At 57.4% G+C, this 14,318-nt stretch overlaps 11 non-coding genes across 11 annotated transcripts; all 11 read right to left on the bottom strand.

Moving 5' to 3' along the window:
- Positions 1–918: 918 nt before the first annotated feature.
- trnaa-ugc (transfer RNA alanine (anticodon UGC)) lies at positions 919–991 on the bottom strand. Its single transcript has one exon. It is a non-coding gene; the product is annotated as a tRNA-Ala (tRNA).
- Positions 992–2,170: 1,179 nt separating this feature from the next.
- Positions 2,171–2,243, bottom strand: trnaa-ugc (transfer RNA alanine (anticodon UGC)). Its single transcript has one exon. It is a non-coding gene; the product is annotated as a tRNA-Ala (tRNA).
- A 1,185-nt stretch (positions 2,244–3,428) lies between these two features.
- trnaa-ugc (transfer RNA alanine (anticodon UGC)) lies at positions 3,429–3,501 on the bottom strand. The gene has a single exon. It is a non-coding gene; the product is annotated as a tRNA-Ala (tRNA).
- A 1,185-nt stretch (positions 3,502–4,686) lies between these two features.
- trnaa-ugc (transfer RNA alanine (anticodon UGC)) lies at positions 4,687–4,759 on the bottom strand. The gene has a single exon. It is a non-coding gene; the product is annotated as a tRNA-Ala (tRNA).
- Positions 4,760–5,944: 1,185 nt separating this feature from the next.
- On the bottom strand, positions 5,945–6,017 carry trnaa-ugc (transfer RNA alanine (anticodon UGC)). The gene has a single exon. It is a non-coding gene; the product is annotated as a tRNA-Ala (tRNA).
- Positions 6,018–7,202: 1,185 nt separating this feature from the next.
- On the bottom strand, positions 7,203–7,275 carry trnaa-ugc (transfer RNA alanine (anticodon UGC)). Its single transcript has one exon. It is a non-coding gene; the product is annotated as a tRNA-Ala (tRNA).
- A 1,185-nt stretch (positions 7,276–8,460) lies between these two features.
- Positions 8,461–8,533, bottom strand: trnaa-ugc (transfer RNA alanine (anticodon UGC)). The gene has a single exon. It is a non-coding gene; the product is annotated as a tRNA-Ala (tRNA).
- Positions 8,534–9,718: 1,185 nt separating this feature from the next.
- trnaa-ugc (transfer RNA alanine (anticodon UGC)) lies at positions 9,719–9,791 on the bottom strand. Its single transcript has one exon. It is a non-coding gene; the product is annotated as a tRNA-Ala (tRNA).
- Positions 9,792–10,976: 1,185 nt separating this feature from the next.
- Positions 10,977–11,049, bottom strand: trnaa-ugc (transfer RNA alanine (anticodon UGC)). Its single transcript has one exon. It is a non-coding gene; the product is annotated as a tRNA-Ala (tRNA).
- A 1,185-nt stretch (positions 11,050–12,234) lies between these two features.
- On the bottom strand, positions 12,235–12,307 carry trnaa-ugc (transfer RNA alanine (anticodon UGC)). The gene has a single exon. It is a non-coding gene; the product is annotated as a tRNA-Ala (tRNA).
- Positions 12,308–13,492: 1,185 nt separating this feature from the next.
- trnaa-ugc (transfer RNA alanine (anticodon UGC)) lies at positions 13,493–13,565 on the bottom strand. Its single transcript has one exon. It is a non-coding gene; the product is annotated as a tRNA-Ala (tRNA).
- Positions 13,566–14,318: the final 753 nt, after the last annotated feature.

The following is a 14,318-nucleotide window of genomic DNA, read 5'->3' as shown; positions in this document are numbered from 1 at the left end:
GCCACCACGAGCGTGAGGTGACGTCGCAGGGCCCCGCCTGACTGATAGAAGACTTCATTTGGTTGCAGTGAGCACAAAGCGCTTTTGTGTGTTGGGGTTGAAAAAAGGGCACCCTGCTGGCCGTCAGCTGCAACCGCGGCAGGGAGACAGCTGACTCGTTGCAGAGAGGCAAGGGTGTGTGCCGATGCGTCCTGAAAGCGTTGTCGCGTTTTCAGCTCATCTGTGTTGCTGTGGCCCGCGTGCTGGTGAATGCGCACTCTTTCCAAAAAGCAGCCGAGGCTCCTTCGAGCCGGCGATCTGAGGAACGACAGATTTGCGACAGACCACAGTCCTCCGCTCTACCAGCTGAGCTATCGAAGGAGAGCCCAGCAGTGCCTCTCCCTTGCTGATGCTTTGCTGCGCACCTCCACTAATGTCACGCCATTGTCTCCCTGAAAATCTGTCACTCTGGGAGATCCTGAGCCACTGGCTGATCTCCACAGATTCGGCCTGTGCTGGCATGAAAAAATCGTCTTGAGTGCTGATCCGAAACTGCCAGATTCTGCCGGTACAGTACCTGACTCTCGCAGCTTCACGTACACGTCAGGTTAGGGTTTGGGCCGCAGCTTACCGACTGGTTCAAGTTGCCTCCCAACACGTCCGGACGTGCTGCCCGCTGACCTCAGGCAGCTACACCCACCGCCGGTGTGATCCTTTCAAGGAGCTGACTTTCACCCGCAGAGATAAAAACGTCAACGCCGCTGGCGTTTGCCTTCGCCGCGCAGCTCGACTTTCTTCCTACGCTGGACCGGCCTGTCGCTCACGCGTGAAGCTTTTGATCTTTCGGGACCACTCTCAGGGAGGCGGCGTACGCAAACGGTATTCCGGCTGCTGCAGACCAGCCGAGTGAGAGGTTGCACTTGCCGTTTTAAAAGCAAGTGGAGAATGCGGGCATCGATCCCGCTACCTCTCGCATGCAAAGCGAGCGCTCTACCATTTGAGCTAATCCCCCAGTTGGACAGCCAGCCCTGACTTCACTCCTTCCGCAGTGGATCCTAAGCAGCCACGCTCCGGGATGTGCAGGAAATTCTCTCATCCGTCGGACGGCTGAGACCAAACATTGCTGATGCCGGTCTCGGTGAAACGACCAACTTGTCGGAGGAGCAGCAGCGGCAGCTGGTGGACTCAGGCGAGGCGGAACGACACATGGACGAGGAAAGAAGTGCTGAGGAGATGGCAATTGCTGACTGGAGGTCGAAACGACTTCAACCTTGGCGCAGCCACCACGAGCGTGAGGTGACGTCGCAGGGCCCCGCCTGACTGATAGAAGACTTCATTTGGTTGCAGTGAGCACAAAGCGCTTTTGTGTGTTGGGGTTGAAAAAAGGGCACCCTGCTGGCCGTCAGCTGCAACCGCGGCAGGGAGACAGCTGACTCGTTGCAGAGAGGCAAGGGTGTGTGCCGATGCGTCCTGAAAGCGTTGTCGCGTTTTCAGCTCATCTGTGTTGCTGTGGCCCGCGTGCTGGTGAATGCGCACTCTTTCCAAAAAGCAGCCGAGGCTCCTTCGAGCCGGCGATCTAAGGAACGACAGATTTGCGACAGACCACAGTCCTCCGCTCTACCAGCTGAGCTATCGAAGGAGAGCCCAGCAGTGCCTCTCCCTTGCTGATGCTTTGCTGCGCACCTCCACTAATGTCACGCCATTGTCTCCCTGAAAATCTGTCACTCTGGGAGATCCTGAGCCACTGGCTGATCTCCACAGATTCGGCCTGTGCTGGCATGAAAAAATCGTCTTGAGTGCTGATCCGAAACTGCCAGATTCTGCCGGTACAGTACCTGACTCTCGCAGCTTCACGTACACGTCAGGTTAGGGCCGCAGCTTACCGACTGGTTCAAGTTGCCTCCCAACACGTCCGGACGTGCTGCCCGCTGACCTCAGGCAGCTACACCCACCGCCGGTGTGATCCTTTCAAGGAGCTGACTTTCACCCGCAGAGATAAAAACGTCAACGCCGCTGGCGTTTGCCTTCGCCGCGCAGCTCGACTTTCTTCCTACGCTGGACCGGCCTGTCGCTCACGCGTGAAGCTTTTGATCTTTCGGGACCACTCTCAGGGAGGCGGCGTACGCAAACGGTATTCCGGCTGCTGCAGACCAGCCGAGTGAGAGGTTGCACTTGCCGTTTTAAAAGCAAGTGGAGAATGCGGGCATCGATCCCGCTACCTCTCGCATGCAAAGCGAGCGCTCTACCATTTGAGCTAATCCCCCAGTTGGACAGCCAGCCCTGACTTCACTCCTTCCGCAGTGGATCCTAAGCAGCCACGCTCCGGGATGTGCAGGAAATTCTCTCATCCGTCGGACGGCTGAGACCAAACATTGCTGATGCCGGTCTCGGTGAAACGACCAACTTGTCGGAGGAGCAGCAGCGGCAGCTGGTGGACTCAGGCGAGGCGGAACGACACATGGACGAGGAAAGAAGTGCTGAGGAGATGGCAATTGCTGACTGGAGGTCGAAACGACTTCAACCTTGGCGCAGCCACCACGAGCGTGAGGTGACGTCGCAGGGCCCCGCCTGACTGATAGAAGACTTCATTTGGTTGCAGTGAGCACAAAGCGCTTTTGTGTGTTGGGGTTGAAAAAAGGGCACCCTGCTGGCCGTCAGCTGCAACCGCGGCAGGGAGACAGCTGACTCGTTGCAGAGAGGCAAGGGTGTGTGCCGATGCGTCCTGAAAGCGTTGTCGCGTTTTCAGCTCATCTGTGTTGCTGTGGCCCGCGTGCTGGTGAATGCGCACTCTTTCCAAAAAGCAGCCGAGGCTCCTTCGAGCCGGCGATCTAAGGAACGACAGATTTGCGACAGACCACAGTCCTCCGCTCTACCAGCTGAGCTATCGAAGGAGAGCCCAGCAGTGCCTCTCCCTTGCTGATGCTTTGCTGCGCACCTCCACTAATGTCACGCCATTGTCTCCCTGAAAATCTGTCACTCTGGGAGATCCTGAGCCACTGGCTGATCTCCACAGATTCGGCCTGTGCTGGCATGAAAAAATCGTCTTGAGTGCTGATCCGAAACTGCCAGATTCTGCCGGTACAGTACCTGACTCTCGCAGCTTCACGTACACGTCAGGTTAGGGTTTGGGCCGCAGCTTACCGACTGGTTCAAGTTGCCTCCCAACACGTCCGGACGTGCTGCCCGCTGACCTCAGGCAGCTACACCCACCGCCGGTGTGATCCTTTCAAGGAGCTGACTTTCACCCGCAGAGATAAAAACGTCAACGCCGCTGGCGTTTGCCTTCGCCGCGCAGCTCGACTTTCTTCCTACGCTGGACCGGCCTGTCGCTCACGCGTGAAGCTTTTGATCTTTCGGGACCACTCTCAGGGAGGCGGCGTACGCAAACGGTATTCCGGCTGCTGCAGACCAGCCGAGTGAGAGGTTGCACTTGCCGTTTTAAAAGCAAGTGGAGAATGCGGGCATCGATCCCGCTACCTCTCGCATGCAAAGCGAGCGCTCTACCATTTGAGCTAATCCCCCAGTTGGACAGCCAGCCCTGACTTCACTCCTTCCGCAGTGGATCCTAAGCAGCCACGCTCCGGGATGTGCAGGAAATTCTCTCATCCGTCGGACGGCTGAGACCAAACATTGCTGATGCCGGTCTCGGTGAAACGACCAACTTGTCGGAGGAGCAGCAGCGGCAGCTGGTGGACTCAGGCGAGGCGGAACGACACATGGACGAGGAAAGAAGTGCTGAGGAGATGGCAATTGCTGACTGGAGGTCGAAACGACTTCAACCTTGGCGCAGCCACCACGAGCGTGAGGTGACGTCGCAGGGCCCCGCCTGACTGATAGAAGACTTCATTTGGTTGCAGTGAGCACAAAGCGCTTTTGTGTGTTGGGGTTGAAAAAAGGGCACCCTGCTGGCCGTCAGCTGCAACCGCGGCAGGGAGACAGCTGACTCGTTGCAGAGAGGCAAGGGTGTGTGCCGATGCGTCCTGAAAGCGTTGTCGCGTTTTCAGCTCATCTGTGTTGCTGTGGCCCGCGTGCTGGTGAATGCGCACTCTTTCCAAAAAGCAGCCGAGGCTCCTTCGAGCCGGCGATCTAAGGAACGACAGATTTGCGACAGACCACAGTCCTCCGCTCTACCAGCTGAGCTATCGAAGGAGAGCCCAGCAGTGCCTCTCCCTTGCTGATGCTTTGCTGCGCACCTCCACTAATGTCACGCCATTGTCTCCCTGAAAATCTGTCACTCTGGGAGATCCTGAGCCACTGGCTGATCTCCACAGATTCGGCCTGTGCTGGCATGAAAAAATCGTCTTGAGTGCTGATCCGAAACTGCCAGATTCTGCCGGTACAGTACCTGACTCTCGCAGCTTCACGTACACGTCAGGTTAGGGTTTGGGCCGCAGCTTACCGACTGGTTCAAGTTGCCTCCCAACACGTCCGGACGTGCTGCCCGCTGACCTCAGGCAGCTACACCCACCGCCGGTGTGATCCTTTCAAGGAGCTGACTTTCACCCGCAGAGATAAAAACGTCAACGCCGCTGGCGTTTGCCTTCGCCGCGCAGCTCGACTTTCTTCCTACGCTGGACCGGCCTGTCGCTCACGCGTGAAGCTTTTGATCTTTCGGGACCACTCTCAGGGAGGCGGCGTACGCAAACGGTATTCCGGCTGCTGCAGACCAGCCGAGTGAGAGGTTGCACTTGCCGTTTTAAAAGCAAGTGGAGAATGCGGGCATCGATCCCGCTACCTCTCGCATGCAAAGCGAGCGCTCTACCATTTGAGCTAATCCCCCAGTTGGACAGCCAGCCCTGACTTCACTCCTTCCGCAGTGGATCCTAAGCAGCCACGCTCCGGGATGTGCAGGAAATTCTCTCATCCGTCGGACGGCTGAGACCAAACATTGCTGATGCCGGTCTCGGTGAAACGACCAACTTGTCGGAGGAGCAGCAGCGGCAGCTGGTGGACTCAGGCGAGGCGGAACGACACATGGACGAGGAAAGAAGTGCTGAGGAGATGGCAATTGCTGACTGGAGGTCGAAACGACTTCAACCTTGGCGCAGCCACCACGAGCGTGAGGTGACGTCGCAGGGCCCCGCCTGACTGATAGAAGACTTCATTTGGTTGCAGTGAGCACAAAGCGCTTTTGTGTGTTGGGGTTGAAAAAAGGGCACCCTGCTGGCCGTCAGCTGCAACCGCGGCAGGGAGACAGCTGACTCGTTGCAGAGAGGCAAGGGTGTGTGCCGATGCGTCCTGAAAGCGTTGTCGCGTTTTCAGCTCATCTGTGTTGCTGTGGCCCGCGTGCTGGTGAATGCGCACTCTTTCCAAAAAGCAGCCGAGGCTCCTTCGAGCCGGCGATCTAAGGAATGACAGATTTGAGACAGACCACAGTCCTCCGCTCTACCAGCTGAGCTATCGAAGGAGAGCCCAGCAGTGCCTCTCCCTTGCTGATGCTTTGCTGCGCACCTCCACTAATGTCACGCCATTGTCTCCCTGAAAATCTGTCACTCTGGGAGATCCTGAGCCACTGGCTGATCTCCACAGATTCGGCCTGTGCTGGCATGAAAAAATCGTCTTGAGTGCTGATCCGAAACTGCCAGATTCTGCCGGTACAGTACCTGACTCTCGCAGCTTCACGTACACGTCAGGTTAGGGTTTGGGCCGCAGCTTACCGACTGGTTCAAGTTGCCTCCCAACACGTCCGGACGTGCTGCCCGCTGACCTCAGGCAGCTACACCCACCGCCGGTGTGATCCTTTCAAGGAGCTGACTTTCACCCGCAGAGATAAAAACGTCAACGCCGCTGGCGTTTGCCTTCGCCGCGCAGCTCGACTTTCTTCCTACGCTGGACCGGCCTGTCGCTCACGCGTGAAGCTTTTGATCTTTCGGGACCACTCTCAGGGAGGCGGCGTACGCAAACGGTATTCCGGCTGCTGCAGACCAGCCGAGTGAGAGGTTGCACTTGCCGTTTTAAAAGCAAGTGGAGAATGCGGGCATCGATCCCGCTACCTCTCGCATGCAAAGCGAGCGCTCTACCATTTGAGCTAATCCCCCAGTTGGACAGCCAGCCCTGACTTCACTCCTTCCGCAGTGGATCCTAAGCAGCCACGCTCCGGGATGTGCAGGAAATTCTCTCATCCGTCGGACGGCTGAGACCAAACATTGCTGATGCCGGTCTCGGTGAAACGACCAACTTGTCGGAGGAGCAGCAGCGGCAGCTGGTGGACTCAGGCGAGGCGGAACGACACATGGACGAGGAAAGAAGTGCTGAGGAGATGGCAATTGCTGACTGGAGGTCGAAACGACTTCAACCTTGGCGCAGCCACCACGAGCGTGAGGTGACGTCGCAGGGCCCCGCCTGACTGATAGAAGACTTCATTTGGTTGCAGTGAGCACAAAGCGCTTTTGTGTGTTGGGGTTGAAAAAAGGGCACCCTGCTGGCCGTCAGCTGCAACCGCGGCAGGGAGACAGCTGACTCGTTGCAGAGAGGCAAGGGTGTGTGCCGATGCGTCCTGAAAGCGTTGTCGCGTTTTCAGCTCATCTGTGTTGCTGTGGCCCGCGTGCTGGTGAATGCGCACTCTTTCCAAAAAGCAGCCGAGGCTCCTTCGAGCCGGCGATCTAAGGAACGACAGATTTGCGACAGACCACAGTCCTCCGCTCTACCAGCTGAGCTATCGAAGGAGAGCCCAGCAGTGCCTCTCCCTTGCTGATGCTTTGCTGCGCACCTCCACTAATGTCACGCCATTGTCTCCCTGAAAATCTGTCACTCTGGGAGATCCTGAGCCACTGGCTGATCTCCACAGATTCGGCCTGTGCTGGCATGAAAAAATCGTCTTGAGTGCTGATCCGAAACTGCCAGATTCTGCCGGTACAGTACCTGACTCTCGCAGCTTCACGTACACGTCAGGTTAGGGTTTGGGCCGCAGCTTACCGACTGGTTCAAGTTGCCTCCCAACACGTCCGGACGTGCTGCCCGCTGACCTCAGGCAGCTACACCCACCGCCGGTGTGATCCTTTCAAGGAGCTGACTTTCACCCGCAGAGATAAAAACGTCAACGCCGCTGGCGTTTGCCTTCGCCGCGCAGCTCGACTTTCTTCCTACGCTGGACCGGCCTGTCGCTCACGCGTGAAGCTTTTGATCTTTCGGGACCACTCTCAGGGAGGCGGCGTACGCAAACGGTATTCCGGCTGCTGCAGACCAGCCGAGTGAGAGGTTGCACTTGCCGTTTTAAAAGCAAGTGGAGAATGCGGGCATCGATCCCGCTACCTCTCGCATGCAAAGCGAGCGCTCTACCATTTGAGCTAATCCCCCAGTTGGACAGCCAGCCCTGACTTCACTCCTTCCGCAGTGGATCCTAAGCAGCCACGCTCCGGGATGTGCAGGAAATTCTCTCATCCGTCGGACGGCTGAGACCAAACATTGCTGATGCCGGTCTCGGTGAAACGACCAACTTGTCGGAGGAGCAGCAGCGGCAGCTGGTGGACTCAGGCGATGCGGAACGACACATGGACGAGGAAAGAAGTGCTGAGGAGATGGCAATTGATGATTGGAGGTCGAAACGACTTCAACCTTTGCGCAGCCACCACGAGCGTGAGGTGACGTCGCAGGGCTCCGCCTGACTGATAGAAGACTTCATTTGGTTGCAGTGAGCACAAAGCGCTTTTGTGTGTTGGGGTTGAAAAAAGGGCACCCTGCTGGCCGTCAGCTGCAACCGCGGCAGGGAGACAGCTGACTCGTTGCAGAGAGGCAAGGGTGTGTGCCGATGCGTCCTGAAAGCGTTGTCGCGTTTTCAGCTCATCTGTGTTGCTGTGGCCCGCGTGCTGGTGAATGCGCACTCTTTCCAAAAAGCAGCCGAGGCTCCTTCGAGCCGGCGATCTAAGGAACGACAGATTTGCGACAGACCACAGTCCTCCGCTCTACCAGCTGAGCTATCGAAGGAGAGCCCAGCAGTGCCTCTCCCTTGCTGATGCTTTGCTGCGCACCTCCACTAATGTCACGCCATTGTCTCCCTGAAAATCTGTCACTCTGGGAGATCCTGAGCCACTGGCTGATCTCCACAGATTCGGCCTGTGCTGGCATGAAAAAATCGTCTTGAGTGCTGATCCGAAACTGCCAGATTCTGCCGGTACAGTACCTGACTCTCGCAGCTTCACGTACACGTCAGGTTAGGGTTTGGGCCGCAGCTTACCGACTGGTTCAAGTTGCCTCCCAACACGTCCGGACGTGCTGCCCGCTGACCTCAGGCAGCTACACCCACCGCCGGTGTGATCCTTTCAAGGAGCTGACTTTCACCCGCAGAGATAAAAACGTCAACGCCGCTGGCGTTTGCCTTCGCCGCGCAGCTCGACTTTCTTCCTACGCTGGACCGGCCTGTCGCTCACGCGTGAAGCTTTTGATCTTTCGGGACCACTCTCAGGGAGGCGGCGTACGCAAACGGTATTCCGGCTGCTGCAGACCAGCCGAGTGAGAGGTTGCACTTGCCGTTTTAAAAGCAAGTGGAGAATGCGGGCATCGATCCCGCTACCTCTCGCATGCAAAGCGAGCGCTCTACCATTTGAGCTAATCCCCCAGTTGGACAGCCAGCCCTGACTTCACTCCTTCCGCAGTGGATCCTAAGCAGCCACGCTCCGGGATGTGCAGGAAATTCTCTCATCCGTCGGACGGCTGAGACCAAACATTGCTGATGCCGGTCTCGGTGAAACGACCAACTTGTCGGAGGAGCAGCAGCGGCAGCTGGTGGACTCAGGCGAGGCGGAACGACACATGGACGAGGAAAGAAGTGCTGAGGAGATGGCAATTGCTGACTGGAGGTCGAAACGACTTCAACCTTGGCGCAGCCACCACGAGCGTGAGGTGACGTCGCAGGGCCCCGCCTGACTGATAGAAGACTTCATTTGGTTGCAGTGAGCACAAAGCGCTTTTGTGTGTTGGGGTTGAAAAAAGGGCACCCTGCTGGCCGTCAGCTGCAACCGCGGCAGGGAGACAGCTGACTCGTTGCAGAGAGGCAAGGGTGTGTGCCGATGCGTCCTGAAAGCGTTGTCGCGTTTTCAGCTCATCTGTGTTGCTGTGGCCCGCGTGCTGGTGAATGCGCACTCTTTCCAAAAAGCAGCCGAGGCTCCTTCGAGCCGGCGATCTAAGGAATGACAGATTTGAGACAGACCACAGTCCTCCGCTCTACCAGCTGAGCTATCGAAGGAGAGCCCAGCAGTGCCTCTCCCTTGCTGATGCTTTGCTGCGCACCTCCACTAATGTCACGCCATTGTCTCCCTGAAAATCTGTCACTCTGGGAGATCCTGAGCCACTGGCTGATCTCCACAGATTCGGCCTGTGCTGGCATGAAAAAATCGTCTTGAGTGCTGATCCGAAACTGCCAGATTCTGCCGGTACAGTACCTGACTCTCGCAGCTTCACGTACACGTCAGGTTAGGGTTTGGGCCGCAGCTTACCGACTGGTTCAAGTTGCCTCCCAACACGTCCGGACGTGCTGCCCGCTGACCTCAGGCAGCTACACCCACCGCCGGTGTGATCCTTTCAAGGAGCTGACTTTCACCCGCAGAGATAAAAACGTCAACGCCGCTGGCGTTTGCCTTCGCCGCGCAGCTCGACTTTCTTCCTACGCTGGACCGGCCTGTCGCTCACGCGTGAAGCTTTTGATCTTTCGGGACCACTCTCAGGGAGGCGGCGTACGCAAACGGTATTCCGGCTGCTGCAGACCAGCCGAGTGAGAGGTTGCACTTGCCGTTTTAAAAGCAAGTGGAGAATGCGGGCATCGATCCCGCTACCTCTCGCATGCAAAGCGAGCGCTCTACCATTTGAGCTAATCCCCCAGTTGGACAGCCAGCCCTGACTTCACTCCTTCCGCAGTGGATCCTAAGCAGCCACGCTCCGGGATGTGCAGGAAATTCTCTCATCCGTCGGACGGCTGAGACCAAACATTGCTGATGCCGGTCTCGGTGAAACGACCAACTTGTCGGAGGAGCAGCAGCGGCAGCTGGTGGACTCAGGCGAGGCGGAACGACACATGGACGAGGAAAGAAGTGCTGAGGAGATGGCAATTGCTGACTGGAGGTCGAAACGACTTCAACCTTGGCGCAGCCACCACGAGCGTGAGGTGACGTCGCAGGGCCCCGCCTGACTGATAGAAGACTTCATTTGGTTGCAGTGAGCACAAAGCGCTTTTGTGTGTTGGGGTTGAAAAAAGGGCACCCTGCTGGCCGTCAGCTGCAACCGCGGCAGGGAGACAGCTGACTCGTTGCAGAGAGGCAAGGGTGTGTGCCGATGCGTCCTGAAAGCGTTGTCGCGTTTTCAGCTCATCTGTGTTGCTGTGGCCCGCGTGCTGGTGAATGCGCACTCTTTCCAAAAAGCAGCCGAGGCTCCTTCGAGCCGGCGATCTAAGGAATGACAGATTTGAGACAGACCACAGTCCTCCGCTCTACCAGCTGAGCTATCGAAGGAGAGCCCAGCAGTGCCTCTCCCTTGCTGATGCTTTGCTGCGCACCTCCACTAATGTCACGCCATTGTCTCCCTGAAAATCTGTCACTCTGGGAGATCCTGAGCCACTGGCTGATCTCCACAGATTCGGCCTGTGCTGGCATGAAAAAATCGTCTTGAGTGCTGATCCGAAACTGCCAGATTCTGCCGGTACAGTACCTGACTCTCGCAGCTTCACGTACACGTCAGGTTAGGGTTTGGGCCGCAGCTTACCGACTGGTTCAAGTTGCCTCCCAACACGTCCGGACGTGCTGCCCGCTGACCTCAGGCAGCTACACCCACCGCCGGTGTGATCCTTTCAAGGAGCTGACTTTCACCCGCAGAGATAAAAACGTCAACGCCGCTGGCGTTTGCCTTCGCCGCGCAGCTCGACTTTCTTCCTACGCTGGACCGGCCTGTCGCTCACGCGCGAAGCTTTTGATCTTTCGGGACCACTCTCAGGGAGGCGGCGTACGCAAACGGTATTCCGGCTGCTGCAGACCAGCCGAGTGAGAGGTTGCACTTGCCGTTTTAAAAGCAAGTGGAGAATGCGGGCATCGATCCCGCTACCTCTCGCATGCAAAGCGAGCGCTCTACCATTTGAGCTAATCCCCCAGTTGGACAGCCAGCCCTGACTTCACTCCTTCCGCAGTGGATCCTAAGCAGCCACGCTCCGGGATGTGCAGGAAATTCTCTCATCCGTCGGACGGCTGAGACCAAACATTGCTGATGCCGGTCTCGGTGAAACGACCAACTTGTCGGAGGAGCAGCAGCGGCAGCTGGTGGACTCAGGCGAGGCGGAACGACACATGGACGAGGAAAGAAGTGCTGAGGAGATGGCAATTGCTGACTGGAGGTCGAAACGACTTCAACCTTGGCGCAGCCACCACGAGCGTGAGGTGACGTCGCAGGGCCCCGCCTGACTGATAGAAGACTTCATTTGGTTGCAGTGAGCACAAAGCGCTTTTGTGTGTTGGGGTTGAAAAAAGGGCACCCTGCTGGCCGTCAGCTGCAACCGCGGCAGGGAGACAGCTGACTCGTTGCAGAGAGGCAAGGGTGTGTGCCGATGCGTCCTGAAAGCGTTGTCGCGTTTTCAGCTCATCTGTGTTGCTGTGGCCCGCGTGCTGGTGAATGCGCACTCTTTCCAAAAAGCAGCCGAGGCTCCTTCGAGCCGGCGATCTAAGGAATGACAGATTTGAGACAGACCACAGTCCTCCGCTCTACCAGCTGAGCTATCGAAGGAGAGCCCAGCAGTGCCTCTCCCTTGCTGATGCTTTGCTGCGCACCTCCACTAATGTCACGCCATTGTCTCCCTGAAAATCTGTCACTCTGGGAGATCCTGAGCCACTGGCTGATCTCCACAGATTCGGCCTGTGCTGGCATGAAAAAATCGTCTTGAGTGCTGATCCGAAACTGCCAGATTCTGCCGGTACAGTACCTGACTCTCGCAGCTTCACGTACACGTCAGGTTAGGGTTTGGGCCGCAGCTTACCGACTGGTTCAAGTTGCCTCCCAACACGTCCGGACGTGCTGCCCGCTGACCTCAGGCAGCTACACCCACCGCCGGTGTGATCCTTTCAAGGAGCTGACTTTCACCCGCAGAGATAAAAACGTCAACGCCGCTGGCGTTTGCCTTCGCCGCGCAGCTCGACTTTCTTCCTACGCTGGACCGGCCTGTCGCTCACGCGTGAAGCTTTTGATCTTTCGGGACCACTCTCAGGGAGGCGGCGTACGCAAACGGTATTCCGGCTGCTGCAGACCAGCCGAGTGAGAGGTTGCACTTGCCGTTTTAAAAGCAAGTGGAGAATGCGGGCATCGATCCCGCTACCTCTCGCATGCAAAGCGAGCGCTCTACCATTTGAGCTAATCCCCCAGTTGGACAGCCAGCCCTGACTTCACTCCTTCCGCAGTGGATCCTAAGCAGCCACGCTCCGGGATGTGCAGGAAATTCTCTCATCCGTCGGACGGCTGAGACCAAACATTGCTGATGCCGGTCTCGGTGAAACGACCAACTTGTCGGAGGAGCAGCAGCGGCAGCTGGTGGACTCAGGCGAGGCGGAACGACACATGGACGAGGAAAGAAGTGCTGAGGAGATGGCAATTGCTGACTGGAGGTCGAAACGACTTCAACCTTGGCGCAGCCACCACGAGCGTGAGGTGACGTCGCAGGGCCCCGCCTGACTGATAGAAGACTTCATTTGGTTGCAGTGAGCACAAAGCGCTTTTGTGTGTTGGGGTTGAAAAAAGGGCACCCTGCTGGCCGTCAGCTGCAACCGCGGCAGGGAGACAGCTGACTCGTTGCAGAGAGGCAAGGGTGTGTGCCGATGCGTCCTGAAAGCGTTGTCGCGTTTTCAGCTCATCTGTGTTGCTGTGGCCCGCGTGCTGGTGAATGCGCACTCTTTCCAAAAAGCAGCCGAGGCTCCTTCGAGCCGGCGATCTAAGGAATGACAGATTTGAGACAGACCACAGTCCTCCGCTCTACCAGCTGAGCTATCGAAGGAGAGCCCAGCAGTGCCTCTCCCTTGCTGATGCTTTGCTGCGCACCTCCACTAATGTCACGCCATTGTCTCCCTGAAAATCTGTCACTCTGGGAGATCCTGAGCCACTGGCTGATCTCCACAGATTCGGCCTGTGCTGGCATGAAAAAATCGTCTTGAGTGCTGATCCGAAACTGCCAGATTCTGCCGGTACAGTACCTGACTCTCGCAGCTTCACGTACACGTCAGGTTAGGGTTTGGGCCGCAGCTTACCGACTGGTTCAAGTTGCCTCCCAACACGTCCGGACGTGCTGCCCGCTGACCTCAGGCAGCTACACCCACCGCCGGTGTGATCCTTTCAAGGAGCTGACTTTCACCCGCAGAGATAAAAACGTCAACGCCGCTGGCGTTTGCCTTCGCCGCGCAGCTCGACTTTCTTCCTACGCTGGACCGGCCTGTCGCTCACGCGTGAAGCTTTTGATCTTTCGGGACCACTCTCAGGGAGGCGGCGTACGCAAACGGTATTCCGGCTGCTGCAGACCAGCCGAGTGAGAGGTTGCACTTGCCGTTTTAAAAGCAAGTGGAGAATGCGGGCATCGATCCCGCTACCTCTCGCATGCAAAGCGAGCGCTCTACCATTTGAGCTAATCCCCCAGTTGGACAGCCAGCCCTGACTTCACTCCTTCCGCAGTGGATCCTAAGCAGCCACGCTCCGGGATGTGCAGGAAATTCTCTCATCCGTCGGACGGCTGAGACCAAACATTGCTGATGCCGGTCTCGGTGAAACGACCAACTTGTCGGAGGAGCAGCAGCGGCAGCTGGTGGACTCAGGCGAGGCGGAACGACACATGGACGAGGAAAGAAGTGCTGAGGAGATGGCAATTGCTGACTGGAGGTCGAAACGACTTCAACCTTGGCGCAGCCACCACGAGCGTGAGGTGACGTCGCAGGGCCCCGCCTGACTGATAGAAGACTTCATTTGGTTGCAGTGAGCACAAAGCGCTTTTGTGTGTTGGGGTTGAAAAAAGGGCACCCTGCTGGCCGTCAGCTGCAACCGCGGCAGGGAGACAGCTGACTCGTTGCAGAGAGGCAAGGGTGTGTGCCGATGCGTCCTGAAAGCGTTGTCGCGTTTTCAGCTCATCTGTGTTGCTGTGGCCCGCGTGCTGGTGAATGCGCACTCTTTCCAAAAAGCAGCCGAGGCTCCTTCGAGCCGGCGATCTAAGGAATGACAGATTTGAGACAGACCACAGTCCTCCGCTCTACCAGCTGAGCTATCGAAGGAGAGCCCAGCAGTGCCTCTCCCTTGCTGATGCTTTGCTGCGCACCTCCACTAATGTCACGCCATTGTCTCCCTGAAAATCTGTCACTCTGGGAGATCCTGAGCCACTGGCTGATCTCCACAGATTC

This window comes from Chiloscyllium plagiosum, unplaced genomic scaffold (genome assembly GCF_037043375.1).
Source record: "Chiloscyllium plagiosum isolate Xiang-an unplaced genomic scaffold, Cpla_swu_hap1 HiC_scaffold_55, whole genome shotgun sequence".
Taxonomy (NCBI): Eukaryota; Metazoa; Chordata; class Chondrichthyes; order Orectolobiformes; family Hemiscylliidae; genus Chiloscyllium; species Chiloscyllium plagiosum.
This window is presented reverse-complemented; position numbering and strand designations above follow the sequence as displayed.